We start from the raw sequence: 15,717 nt of genomic DNA on the forward strand, positions 1-15,717 counted from the left end.
TAATGTACAGCGCTGCGTAATATATTGGCGCTATATAAATCCTGTTTATTAATAATAATAATAATAGGCATGAAGCCAGTGTTCTAATGAAAAAATCTACCAGGGGGCGTATACAAATGTGTACAAGAACGTCATCATTAGGAAAATTTCACAGCTGTGTTTGTGTATGAATGGTGCATGTCATAGACTACGGCCTTACGTCTCTCCCAGTACAAACCTCCATACCTCCTAAACAGTATGTCGTACCCCAAATTTCATCTCCCCACCTTTAAGAACATTAAAAATATGGGGGTCGGGGGTGTCCAGCCGGCTCTTAAGATGGCCGCGTTTTGAGAGAGCTCTGTGGTAGTCTGGGCATTAGCGACATTTTAAACAGCGACTGTGAACCTCCGAGTGCTTTACTGGTGCTCGGGATCCATACTTACCCTGGCGAACATGACTAGAAGGAAGAAAGGGAAGACGGAGCCTCAGAAACTCTCTTATTACTTTAGACCGCAGCAATCTTGTCAACAAGATGGCGACGGGCCTTCTCTTCCAGCTACCTTGCCTGCACGATCTTTGGGTGAAGTCTCTCCGCAGTGTTTTTATAAGGATAAATCAGTGAGCAGTGCAGAGGGGTCCTCCCGACACACTGCCTCACCTGAACCACCATCTCTGCTTTTGCAAGACGAGATACCTCACACCCCGGATGCCGCGGTAAGTGAGACCGGGGCTGCTGCCCTAACAACAGGCCCAATTGTGGAGATAGCATTGGAGCGCTTTCAAGTGGGAGATGCAGTACTGTCTCCAGCGACTCTGAAAGAGATGCTACTGTCTTTGAGACATTCTATACAACAGGATGTAAACTCCATGTTGGGCAAATTTAATGTATCTATCTCAAGTTTTGGGAAAAGGCTTCATCATGTAGAATCTAAGATGGGGGAATTTTCCCAAGCACAAAATGATCTAATTGATGCTCATCAGGAACATACATCTGAGATAAATTGGCCTAAATCTAAAGTGGCTGATCTGGAGACCGCTCCCGACGTAACAATATTAAGCTTAGGGGAATCCCAGAATCTGTGGCCCTGAGTGAATTGGGAGCTTTCGCTAAAAATATGTGTCATGCATTGGTTTCATCGGCTACAGATTTAGAGCTTACAATTGATCGGGCCCATAGACTTCCTAAGCCTGCGTTTCTTTCTGCTGAAACTCCACGAGATGTGCTGATTCGTATGCATTTCTCCCATATTAAAGAAAAAGTTATGGCAGCGGCCAGAAAACCACCTCCTTTACCGGACCAATTTCGCAATATCCAATTGTTTACTGATTTATCTGCTCAAACGAATAAAAACCGGAGGAAATTGTCACCTATTACTAAAATTCTGCGAGAGAACCAGATCGCATACCGCTGGGGATACCCGACCAAGCTTCTCATAGCTTACAATGGCACAACTCATGCAGTTCTCTCACTGGAAATGGGTCGGCAGCTCCTTGCAGGGTGGAATTTGGATAACCCTACCACTGAAGATCAGTCGCCTATATCTCTGAAAAAAGTGTCCCATGAGTGGACCTAAATTGAAATGGAGGGTTCAGTTGTTCTCTTTTTTTATGATTTAGCCCTCACTACCACATAGATTGCGTTATATATCTAGTCAATATGGCTTTCAGTTGCCTGATACACCTGGTTATTAACCAGGGAGACTTTTCTCTTTTTTTTAATTTTTTTCTTTCAGTTTTTTTTCTGTTGTTTTTATTTTTGTTATTCCAGCCAACCAGTTTCTCCTTTGTTGAAATATATTCTGATGTCTTAATTTTCAGTTTCTTTGTTGGAAAAGTCTACACAGCTATGATTTCTCAAACGCGACAAGTAGCGAAATGACGCGCTTTATCTCTTTGAATGTCCGTGGTCTCAACAGCCCTTTCAAAAGAAATCTACTATCTAAGGAAATACAGAGCTTGAAAGCAGATATTATCTTTATCCAGGAAACCTTCAATTGCCCAACTGGAAGTTGAAGTATTTCTCAAATACTTATATGGCGAATGTACCTAAAAAGAAATGTGGAGTATTAACGGCGGTTAGAGACTCTGTTCCATACCAATATCTCAATCATATTGCTGGAGAGGATGGCACGTTCCTTATTTTGATTTGTAAAATCAATGCAGAAATTTTCACTCCGGTCAATATATACGCTCCCAACTATATTCAACACTCTTTTTTGAGGAAGCTCTTTAAATTAGTAAATAACGTAAAACAAGGAGTTCTGCTTATAGGAGGGGATTTTAACGCGACTCCCTATTCCATTTTGGACTCCAATACTAAAACCAAACGAAAATCTCAAGATTTGCATAATCTTTTAATGGAATACGAACTCCTTGATATTTGGAGGTGCCAACATGGAGACGACCGCGATTATACATATTACTCACACGTCCACCAATCACATTCTCGAATCGACTTTTTCCTGACGGACTTAAAATCTCTCACAAACATTTCTTAGTCTAATATTGGATCTATAACATGGTCGGACCATGCACCAGTGATGGTTCTTTGGGGAAATTAATCTCCTAAACCTGACAGATTGTGGCGGTTGAATAATTTTATTTTGACACATCTGACATATCGGGACGATTTTAAAAAAGGCTCAGGATTTATATTTTTCTGTAAATGATACCGATGATATTGATATTTTCACTCTGTGGAATGCCCATAAGGCATATATGAGAGGTCTGTTTATTAAGGCTTGTGCTCATGAAAAAAAGAATAGAACAAGACAGATCACTCATCTGGTAAAATCTATCAATGATTTGGAGACCCTTAATAAGTAGTCACCTTCTCCGCAATTATCTGCTGCACTTTATAGAAATAGAACGCAACTTAAATCTCTTCTGCTTTTTAAATATGATGTATATATTAGGAAATTGAAAGCCACTCAATATTCTCCAGGTAATAAACCGGGGGCATACTTGGCTAAGAAAATTAAATTAGAAGAACTAAATCTAATATTTTTTCAATTCTCGACCCTGCTACTAATAAATATTTGTATAGCCCTCAGGGCATAGCGGAAGCTTTTTGTAGCTATTATAAAAATCTTTATAATTTAAAGGATGACGTTCCAGCCGACTGATGTATCTATATCTAATTTCTTGAATTCCATCCCTCTAAATTCGGTTACAGCAGCACAATTGAAATATCTTTCTGCGCCCTTTACGTCAGCTGAAATAGATAAGACTATTGGCTCTTTACCAAATTATAAAATACCAGGAAATGATGGACTTCCCAATGAGTATTATAAAGTGTTTAAGGCACAACTCTCACCATATTTAGTTTGAGTATTTCACAAAGCAGCTGAATGTGGGACGTTTCCAAAGGAAATGCTTCAGGCGGTGATTGTCACAATCCCCAAGGAAGGGAAAGACCATACAATCCCCAACCAATATAGACCTATCTTGCTCCCTAATTCTGATGTTAAGATATTTGCAAAAATTTTAGCACTCAGGTCAGCTTTGATTGTTCCGGATATAGTTCATCCTGATCAGGTGGGCTTTGTAAAGAACAGACAAGCTCCTGATGGTACTAGAAGATTGATAAATATTATACGATTTGAGGAGCTGCACAAATGTCCTTCTCTGCTGTTTTCTTTAGACGATGAGAAGGCATTCGACAGAGTGCAGTGGGGATATTTATCTTCAGTGTTAGACAAATTTGGTTTAATCAAGGCTGGATCAAGTCGGCTATCTTATCTCTATACTCTACTCCTAGTGCTAGAGTGTTTACCTCTGGTGCCCTCTCTTCTAGTTTTGATATTACGAATGGTACGCAACAAGGTTGTCCGATATCACCTATTATTTTCACCTTATTAGTTGAACCTCTGGCAGAAAAGATACGAATGGAAGCGAAGATCTGTGGTATATTATAGTGGCAGGTAGGGAGCATAAAATCAGTTTATTTGCAGATGACATCATGTTAATATTGACTCAACCTTTAAAATCCCTGAATGTAGTCTTGGATATTATTAATCAATATAGTAAAGCCTCTTACTATAAACTTAATATGTCTAAGTCACATATTCTACCACTGAATATACCTAAAGGTAATGTGGACCAACTATGTATTAAGTTCCCTTTTATGTGGGAAATGGTATCTATCTCGTTTTTAGGTATCATTTTGCCAGCTCATACCATATCCCTATATGAATGTAACTATAGGAAGCTTCTGCTATCTATGCAAGCTGAGTTGTTATCTTTCCAGAAACTAGAATTTTCTATAGCCGGTAGGATCGCAGCATTTAAGATGTTTCTATTACCAAAATTTTTGTAAATATTTCAGACAGTCTGTATCCCAGTACCTGCTAGATTTTTTGCTCAAGTATCTTTCTGCATATGTTTGGCCTAATAAAAAACCACGCTGTAATTACTCAACTATGATTAAAGAGAGGAAGCTTGGAGGTATGGGCCTACCTAGTATTCAATACTACTATGTTGCTTCTTTTATGGCACAAATTAAATACTGGTGGATTAAAGATACTAGTAAAATATGGGTGGAGATGGAATTGTCACTTCTCAACTATTCCTGTTTTCAATGGCTGTTACTGGCAATAAAAATGGGATTTTGCATGTCCCTTCATGATTATCCTACTATTCAAGCTACTCTACAAGTCTGGGGTAAATATATGATCTACGATCCAAAGATGCATTCGACTATGCTTCTTACCCCAGACTTGAGAGTCTTGGAGGTATTCGTTCCTCATTTAAATCTCTCTTCTTGGTATAACCTTGGAGTCACTAAACTTAAAGATTTATATTTCTTTAAAAAGTTAAAAACTTTCCAGTCTCTACAAAAGATCTATAATCTGCCATCTACAGAACTTTTCACTTATATGAGAATTCGGCATTGTTTGTTGACTTTGGATCTATCTGATAGACTTCCTATGGACAATTCTATTTTTTCTATTTCAACAATTTAGCTCTAGGGAATAAAGGAATCTCTAAATTTTATCAGCTACTTAGCTCCAATCTGGGATTTCGGAAGTCATCAGCAATGCAAAAATGGGAAAAAGTACTTAATCTTACTATCCTGGATGGTTCTTGGCAAACTGCATTAAATGCAACCTACCAAGTTACTAAATGTGCAGACCACTGGGATATGTACCAGAAAGTGGTGAATCATTGGTATTTAACTCCCGTCAGGTTAGCGTATTTCTCAGAATCTAGCACAAACCTTTGTTGGAGAGAATGTGGGGAACTTGGTTCATTACACCATATTTTATGGTTTTGTATTTCGGTCCGATCCTTCTGGAACCAAGTTTTTTTTTTGATTTCTGAGATCTCGGGCATCCATATTCCGCCTAGTCCTGAGTTAGCGATTTTACATTTAGGTTTAGATGTAATTCCTAAGCTAGCTAGATTAGTAGTTATTCATGTTCTGGTAAGTGCCAAATTATCTATTTTACGTTAGTGGAAAACTCTGAATGTACCCACGTATCTGAGATTGTGAAAGATATTAATGCTCATTGTTCTTATGAACGAATATTCACTCTATCTCAAAATAGATTTAAACAATTTCTTAAAAATTGGAAAGTGTGGTCTACACATAAAAAATGTGCTGTGGATATTTTCCTTTAAATTTTTGACTGGTTTTAGAATTATGGATATAAATAGCAAGCAGTATTGCTATATTAAAGATATCCCTTTTCTATTTTGGTGCTGTTTTCTTTAGAAATCAGATGTGTATTTTATTTATGTTTATTGATAGCTGGTATGTGTATATGTTTCTGTTTGTTTTTGTACTTTTAATTGTATTTACCTTTCTTTGTCCTTCTATCTCTTTTACGCTGTTTTTCCTCTTTTTCTGATTGTCTGTTCTGTATAGTCAACTTATTGGTGTTTTCTCTTCTTTTCTATTTATAAAAAATCAAAAACTGGATATATGTACGTTTGTTAAGCTTAAGTTTTTTTGTTTACTGTTTCAATCTTGTACTTTTATATCCTTTAATAAAGAAAAACTTTTGGAAAAAACATGGGGGTCATAATTATAAAAAAAGAACATTAGAAAATAGAAATTGGGGGGTGTTAGCCACAGGTGTCCCCCACTTGAACCTCTAACTTTGTTCACCTGTACGCCCTCATTCCTGAGAAATTAGGGTTCAGATGCTAGAAGCCTCCAGCAATGTGTAACAGGGTGGATTTTTGTTGATAGGCAGAGTTTTTAATTTAGATAATTAGTAGGGAAGGGGACAGGGTAGTGTAGTATGACATTTCTAGTTTTGTGACAGACCACATACTGTTTAGGAGATATAAAGGTATTTTATTTTTTACTACACTACTTTTTTTTACTACTGTCTTGTTGTTTGCATATATTTTTTTTTATTGTCTGTTTTGTGTTATTGTGACTATGATTATGATCATGCTACTGCATCTTGTGCTGGCAGTTTTTATTTTTTCCTTTTCTTTTTCTGACTATTAAAGTATTGACAGTGAATGTTCAAGGTCTGAATTCACCGGTGAAGAGAAAAAAATTATTTAATTATTTTCAGTCATCAGGGATTGCGTGCAGGAAACACATTTTTGGTATCCTCTCACCCTGGCTTCATGCATGTAAAATACCCTCAGGTTTTTTTATGCTTCTGCCATTACTAAGAAAAAAGGGGTTATGATTGCTTTTCATAAGAGATCACCTTTTGTTTGTGTGACTCAGGTTGTCGATTCCGAAGGAAGATACCTAATTTTGCAAAATACCATACAAAACTCAGAAGTCACTTTTTTTTTTTTTTTTTTTTAATATATTTTTGCTAGATTTAACAGTGGAAAAAATAAAGAACAAACATTTTGTTTTCCAACCAATAAACAAGAACAAAAGAAAGAACAAATTACGAAGCCTTTTCAACGTTAGTGCAAATACTATACATGTTTTCATAGTAGTCAGAACGGTAGGTCAATACTTTTCATTCGAACATACAATAATTGTACAGTTTTGGTATTGCAGAAAAATTTGGCATGTATTGTGACGAAAACAGTTGTACATTTTCGTTTTGTTAGCCAGGTTTAGTGTGTCAATAAAACTTTCCCAAGTTTCAAAAAAAAATTAGGTTTTAGATTCCTTGAGGAAGAAGCCTCTATCCATTCTATTCTGAATAGTTCTTGTAATTTAGTCATAAAGAGACGCATCGTTGGGGGTGCGGATTCTAACCAGCAATGAAGAATGGTTTTCTTAGCAACAGCCGAGACTAAGAGTGCTAATCGTTTGGTGCCCCTGATTAATCGGACTCCTCTTAACTCCACTAATTCAAAGACTACTGATTCTGTCGTGAATGGTATGTAGTTCACTAGATATCTATGAATATATTGTACCACTTGCTTACAGAATTTCTTAATAATTGGGCATTCCCAAATATTATGATAAAGTGTAGCTGCTTGGACTACACATTTGAAACATGCACTCCCATCTGAGGGACCCATATGACAGGCTACCTGAGGCAAGATATAACTCCAATGGAAAAGTCAAAAAAAACATTTTCCTATATTGAACTTCAGGAATAGCTTTCCAGGGTAGCCTGTACATATGCAAGATTTTTGAAACCGGTAGATTAGGAAAATGAGGCCGCCTTTTTGCCATGCTTACCATAGAAGTTTCATAGTTTAGGTCAGTTCTAAGGAACTCATACAATTTAGAGATAGCCTTTGTGGGAACCTGAGGGGACAACAACATCTTATCTAATAGATTATTCCAATCTTGAGAAGCTAACTGTCTAGCAATCCTAACAGCATACCCCCTTACTTGAATTAGTAAGAAAATACTGTCCGCCATAAAGGGGAACCTGTTCTTTAACTCTGGAAAAAAATATGCCTTGTGAGTGTCAGGAAAAAATAATAATCTGACTGAAGTAGGACCTCAATTAGCCAATGTTGTTAACAAAGAAGAGGCATATCCAGATGTGAATTCAGCATTGCCTGCAAGGGGGAGATATAATGTAGTATGAGCATTAAATGATCTGTAGGAAGTCCCAGAAATGCCAGAGAGAATAAATTAAGGGGTTCAATTGTATCTCCTCTGGCAAGAGTTCTTTGTGGGTATGGAAAATAGCCACGGGATTTAGAGAGGAATATAGTGAGAAATCTACCTGCAAATTTGTGTAAAAGGATGTGCCGTGTATCCAATCTTTTAAGATATGCAGCAGTGCTGCTTGATTGTAAAGGGCTACATCTAGTACATTTAATCCACCATTTTTCGTGGTTTGTTGGAGAATAATGTGACTAGCTACAGTATGCTTTCTACCCCATTAAAAAAAACTGAACAATGGGTTAATTAGTTTTGAATCTTTGGTCTGCAAAAAAAAATTGGAAGTGTTTGGAAAAGGAATAGTAACCTGGGAAAGGTGAGTGTGAGGGATGCCACATTTAAAGTTGTTCTTCATTGATCGTAAAGCTTTTGTAAAATTCAGAGTATAACATTTTGCAGGGTTTTTGGGAATCATTACTCTCAAGTACCCGAAAATGGGACTTAGCCCATTGAAATGGAAAAAATGTACTCCAGCTTGGTTTGTGTTTGGGAAATGGAAAAAGGGCCACAGATTTATCAAAGTTTATGGTATAACCTGATATTTTTTGAAATTCCTGAAATGTGGACATGATAAAGCATAAGGAAAATTTTGGGTTTGCAAGGAACAAAAGGATATCATCTGCACAAGCAGTAATCTTCATTTCCACAGAACCAAACTTTATACCAGTAAATCTAGAGTCTAACTCTAAAATACGCAGTAAGGGATCTAGTGCGAGATTAAACAGCAAAGGGGTCATCCTTGTCTTGTTCCACTAAGCATAGCAATAGGTTGTGAGAGCTGATTATTTACAATAAAATGAGTGGTAAGTGGTTATATAAAAACTTTATATAGGTTTGAAAGCGCATACCGAATTGTCTATGAGCGAGCAGTAAGTGTAGATAGGGCCATAGTATCTTATCGGATGCTTTTTCTGCGTCGGGACTCAAAAGTACATTGTTTTTATTATACTTATGTGTGGTTGCAGCAATGGCTATACGTATTCCAATTGAAATATGTCTGTTTCTAAGGAATCCCAATTGATGTGTAGTTTCCTGTAAAAAGACCACATCTGGGTGGAGAGAGCGCAAGTGGGCGGTCACTTTGCATCATTTAATATGGTGATTGAGACGTTCCACGTTATCAAGTAAAGTTCTCTTTGAACCGCTAAGGTATGGTCATTTGTTACATTAGTACCAGACAATCATGGTTTATCGCCCATGAAGGTGCTAATTCTACTAGATTGTACACACAAATATTGGGCAGGATTGTCCCATAAAAATTTGGGGTATCTCTGAGTGACACTGTAAAGACCTCATTTGCAATTCAATAGCAAGTATCAGTATGAAAACATGTAAACGTGTGACAAATTCTGTAAACATTTTGCACTGTAAACCTTATTTTTTTAACTTTAAAAAAATGTAACAACATTTATTTTTTCCTTGTGTAAGGGAAGATGAAAAAGAAGAGGCATTGCAGAACAATTTTAGTGAGTAGTTGCTGATAATGGTATGTAAAAATATATAGTTTAGCATACAATAGTACAAGGACCAGAATCAGCAAGGAAGCCAAACAGGTACAAACTACTCAATTGAAATCCTAACATCTCACTCATCAGTATAACAGTAGGAAATAGGGGATAACAAAAGTGAATTCTTATAGAACGTGAATAAACAATAGTTACATTCCTGGTGAGTCCTCTTTAGCAGATAGAGCAAATGCTTCCTGTATTCGAGAGAGGGCTGATTCCGGATCATCCAGTAGTAAGGCAGTTCCGTTCACTGTAACTTTCAATTTTGCTGGGTACAACAAAGCAAAGCAGATTTTCTGGTCAATCAGAAACTTGCAAGCTGAGGTTGTTGAGTAACCGCTGCTGAAAAATCTTGCAAGATGAGTATTTGGTATTCATTGACTACCAAAGAGCCTCCTTTTTTTAGGTAGATAAGATCTGCTCCTTATCAAGGAAGTAAAAAAATTTTGCAATCACTGCATGTGGTTTAACATTTGAGATACGGTCTCCCAGGCCAATTTGGTGTGTACATTCAATCATGCGTGATGACAGAGGTTCCAAATGGAGAGCATGCATCAGATCTATTGTGATAAAATTTAGTAAATCCGGGTATTTGTGCGTTTCTGGGATCCCTAAGAACCGCAGGTTAGAACGTCGGTTTCTATTCTCCAGATCTTCATATTTTTCTGTGTGTGATGACAATTGGTTAGACTGAATAGTAATGGAGGATTGATGCGCTAAAACTTTGTCTTCTAGATCACTAACTCTCTGTTCCAGTTCCAATACAGGAGCAGTATTGCTGGAAATCTGCTGAAGGGTTGCGTCAGGAGAAGATTGTAGGGTGTTAAATTTCTTATCAAAATAAGGTAGTAGAAGGTTAAAGACCTCTTTTGCTGTGAAGGAGGAGGATAACTGTGTAGGTGTGCCTGCAGCATTGAATTTATCCATAGGTGACAAGTTAGAATCCTGTTCCCCCTGGGAATGAGCAGGTAAAGTAGTAGCTGTAACATGGTGCGGGGAGCGCGCTACACCCTTTGCCATGTTGTACTTGCTCATTGTGCTAGGGGTAGAACGGGTGACGTATTTGTGCATTAGGAAACACAAGAATTTCTGTTCAGAAAACAACAGCACTCCTTTGATTGTTAGCAATAATCAGAAAGCACTTATATGATATTCTTTTATGATATTCACAGACCCACTCAAATTAGTATGGAGGGAATTCAGCCTGAAAAGGATAAAAAAAGGATGCAACTTATTGATATAAAAGCTAGTAATTAATACTGGATCTTCAGTGAAGCAGACCACCTGGCATGCACACACAGTCTTGAATGACAGTTCTCAGAACAGAATTTGTGCTTAAAGAAATATGTTTTAGCAGCTTTATCCAGCAACCCTGTAATATAGATGTAAGTGCCAGCAGAGAGCAGTTGTAAAAACAGAAATTATGTCATGCAGGGAAAATCATGACAGCCTTGCCGGGAAAGTCCCCAAGTACTGATTCTGGGTTCTGGTATAATGGTGACAAAAATCAATCCCCAAAACAAAAAGAAATAAAAAAGGGGAATCTCTTCTTAAATGCAGGAGGAGAGAGCATTGAAGCAACTAACTCTCTAATTTGTAAGCTCGCACAAACAGTAACTGACAGGACAGCCCACGTTGTAGATGGTTAAAGAAGAGACTGTGTGTCCTGCAGGCAATAACTTCTAGAGACTGCAGCTGGCAACTTCGGGCGGAACAGGTAACAGGTAGGAACAGTGCGGAGTGCTCAGGCCACACGGCCAAGATGGCCCCCAATAACTTACAACTGTAAATTAGAGCACTGACTCTGGGCTTCTGGCTGATCCTGCGCTCCGGCGTGCGGCTTTGCTGCTGCGGAGGGTGAAAACGAGTTTGCGGGGACTGGGTGAGAAGATAATCCTCCACAGCTGTGCCGATTTCTAGAAGTTAAAGCGGATCACGCCGGAGCTCTGGTAAAATCCGGGCTCCATTTTTAGCTCCACCCCGAATGTCTGGAATTCACTTTTTTGACTTATTATGCCCCCAATTTTCCTCCAGCCTCTCTTTTTTTAGCGAAAGATGCTCGAGGAGACTCAACATATGCAAGGCACCCTGATCTGTTGTGGTGATTCAAATCTTGTCCCTAATAATAAATTGGATTGATGTTCTAAATCTCCTAGAAGTTCCTTTCCAGACAGAGAATATACTGTAACAATTTAAAGATATGGAAAAAAACTCCACCTGTTAGTTTGGGATTATATATTAGGCTCCATACAATTATTTTCCAGAATCGACCACATTTTGGCGCCTCATTCTTTTCTACCAGAAATTCTCAGGGCTAGTATTCCAGTGGTATCATGGTCTGACCATGATCTAGTGGTTATAACTTGCAGGTCTTTAATAATACAGGCCACGCGGCCAAATGTGGTCATACTAGCACATCTGGATATAGTTCATAAGTTATTATAAATTTCAAGAAGTTATTACAAGAATTTTTTTGTATTATGGGATGCTTATAAATCAGTACTGAGAGGTCTCCTCATCCAATTGGCTTAGGCCCGAAAGAAAGAACGAGCCCAACCCCAATATCAATTGGAAGCAGACAATCTTGGAGCAGTTCAACTACATTAATTGAATCCCACTGTTGCCAATGGAGCGGCTTTACATAAAGTTCGCACTGAGTTAAATTTGTGTCTTACTCAGTCAGCTGAATGTCAGCTGAGATGGACCAGGCAGATGTTTTACCAATGTGGTAATAAACCAGGTACTATGCTGGCCAAACGGCAACGCAGTTGTGCCCCAAAGAATACACCTATTTCGCTACGTACTCCTTCGAAATGCCTTACAAGCAACCCACAGGAATTTCAATCCCGATTGTCAGAATTGTACTCTGCCCCACTTCCCTTGGACAGTCGACAAGCTGAAAAGTTTTTTGAGGGTATCAACCTACCAGTCCTGCAGTCTGCCAACTTCAAATTATTGCAGAAAGATATCTTGGAATCTTTTCCGCAATTAAATCACTTAAGATAGGCAAAGGGCTGGGGCCTGACAGTTTTGTCCATTATTTTTTTAAAAATGTCGGAAGTCATTACACCTTATTTACTTTCTCTTTTTAATTGCTTAAAGCAGGGTACAAGTTCAACAGCAGAATCTCTAACAGCATCTATTGTCATGATACCCAAGCCAAAGACCGATCCTAATTCCAACTATAGGCGGATATCACTCTTGAATGTTGACGTCAAAATTTTAGCCAAGATATTGGCCAGTCGGCTTAACCAGTTTCTCAGTAACCTGATTCATGGTGATTAAGTTGGGTTTGTTCCTAGATAGTCAGCTGGAAATACCATGCACAATAATGCAATTGCTACATTTGGCACATGCTAAATCTATACAATTCATGTTTATTTCTTTAGATATAAGGAAGGTCTTCGACTTGCTATCATGGCAATATATGTTTTATGCTCTCAGGAAATGGGGATTCGGCAACAAATTCCTTAATTGGATATCGGCTCTGTATGCTTCACCATCAGCATTAGTTAAATATATGGGTTTCTAATTGATTCCATTTCCCATCTTATGGGGCACTAGGCAAGGCTGCCCGCTTTCACCTTTATTGTTTATCTTGGCTCTAGAACCTTAAGCTGCGGCCATTCGGGCTGGCAAAAACATTTCCGGGGTGAAGATTTTTGCATCGGAGCACAAGGTTATGCTTTATGCCGGTGACATGCTAATATCTCTCACGTCACCAACAGCAACACTACCCAATTTGTGTTCCATGTTATCCTCATTCACAGAGCTATCGGGTTTGCCTGTGAATGATAACAAATCTAAAGCGCTTCAAGTTACCTTGCCATCTTTAGTGGTGGATGCTTTGCGAACGCACTTTGCCTTTCAGTGGTTGGATGTTATACCATAACATGGAATTAGGATCACATCTAAATTGGCATATATTTATGAAGTAAACTATCCATCATTGTTTAAAGAGTTATCCACACTTCGCACTAATTGGCAAAGTTTTCCATTGTCATGGCTTGGTAAAATTCATGTAATCAAAATGTCCTATTTTCAGAAGCTACTTTACCTTTTCTGCACCCTCCCCGGTTTCATATTGCATCCCTGAAGAGTATCAGAAAAGGTGCTATATCTCTATAAATTGTCTGGGGGTTTGTCAGTGCCAAATTTCTATAAATACTTTTTGGCAGCTCAATTAGCCCCTCTGGTGGCATTCCATCTTTCAATAGATCTTCCAGTATGGGCTCAGGTGTTTACCCGTGAACTCCCTTTTGTGCCGATATATAATTTAATTTGGCATCCATCATCCAAAAGACCATTGGTGGAGGATCCCACTCTATCCTATGTGTTCGGGCTCTGGGATAAATAAAAGAAGCTCGCTGGACTGATTTCTATGCACACACCTTTGGCAGGGATTTTGCAGTGCCCCTCTTTTGAACCAGCTTTTGCTGGTGGGCTACTAGACCTGTGCGTTTTGTCTTTGAGCTACAGTATACTTCTTTTCAGGTGTAAAATAGTTTGCATATTCTTATGCGACTATATACCTAGAAAACTGAGAGGCTGGGAACCCAAAATTAAGTCAATATAAGAAATTTATTCACTGCCGGAAAAGGTATATTGAAGATGTCCTTATTTTTTTGGACTGGTCCTGAACCATCTCTCAAAGAATTCTTCTTGGAAATCTAAAAAACACATTCAATCTTTCCTTTACAATGCATTATGACCAACAAGAAGTACCATTCCTAGACACGGTCATAAGAAATTCTTCATCAAGTAGTCAGCCCAGCACTTTTTATTATTATTATTATTATTATTATTATTATTAATAACCACCTGACCGTTAAACCCGACCTTGGTTCGGGGTAAAAACACTTGCAAAAAGTGTTAAACCCGAACTTTTTTCAGGTGGTTAAAAATATAAACAAATGTTATATTGCAATCCGATTGTCATACATTGTATGACAATCGGATTACAACTGAAAGAATATACTTACCCTGTCTCCTGGCGAGTGCAGTGACGATCTCTGGGGTTTCCCGGTGACGTCGCTGCATACGTCGGTGCGGGCGGGAAATTCAAATAACAATCCAAAGAAATCTTTATATAATATATATATATATATATAATATTTTATTATATATATATTATATAAGCTACTGTACAATTACATTTTTTTTTACGATTTTTATTTTTACGATTTTTTTTTTTTTGTTTTCTAAAAAAAAATTTTATTATTAAATTTATAACATTTTGGACATATTTCGGTGAGTTATGCGGTAATTCGGTGAATTATAAGTAATTATTAAGTAATTCGGTGAATTATAGCCTACAATCTAAAATAAATTTCCATGCAAAAAATTTAACACTTTTTGCATGGAAGTACGGAAGTTCAGAAAGAATTAGAACACTCGGCGTTCGCGTATGCGTCCCTCAGCGATTCCTGATGATGTCCGTGCATGCGCGGGGTCGTAGCGGGAAATTCAAATATTTTGTATTGGATTCAATACAAAGTCCTGTATCCAATCCAATACAAAATAATGCAAAATATATTTATGTGGTTTTGTCTATAGGTATGTGACGTTGGACGTTTTAAAATTTACCACACTAGGGAGGTGTTTTAGAAAAATATATTACTATACAGTACACCGAAATATTGCATTTTCAGTATTTTTGATTTATATATTCTTGTTTAAGCTGATTTTTGTGGTTTTTATTTAATTTTATTAAAAGTAATTTTTTTTTTATTGTGATTGTGTGTTTCAAACTTTTTTATATTCATGATATCTACTAGACCAGGGGTCTGCAACCTTTGGAGTCGGTTAAGCCAAAAATTACAATTTACAAAATTTCGAAGTTTTTAAAGAGCCGCAAAATTTTTTCTTGCCAACAATAAATAGTAATCGCATAAATAAAGTTTTTTGATAAAAAAACTAATCTATTTATTCATAAGAAAAAATATCTATTTATTCATATATAAGTAGTGTTTTTCACAACAAATTATATATATATGGCATTATTAGATAATTACTTTTTATGTAGGTAAAAAATTAAACCAATTAAACATTTACTTACAGCACGAACTTGTACTTTATTAAGGTTTATTAAATAACAATTTATAGGTACTTACACTTATAATTATTATTTTAACGCTAATTTTTAAATAATAAAAGCTATAAAATAGATAA

The sequence above is a fragment of the Pyxicephalus adspersus genome, chromosome 3 (genome assembly GCF_032062135.1).
Source record: "Pyxicephalus adspersus chromosome 3, UCB_Pads_2.0, whole genome shotgun sequence".
Taxonomy (NCBI): domain Eukaryota; kingdom Metazoa; phylum Chordata; class Amphibia; order Anura; family Pyxicephalidae; genus Pyxicephalus; species Pyxicephalus adspersus.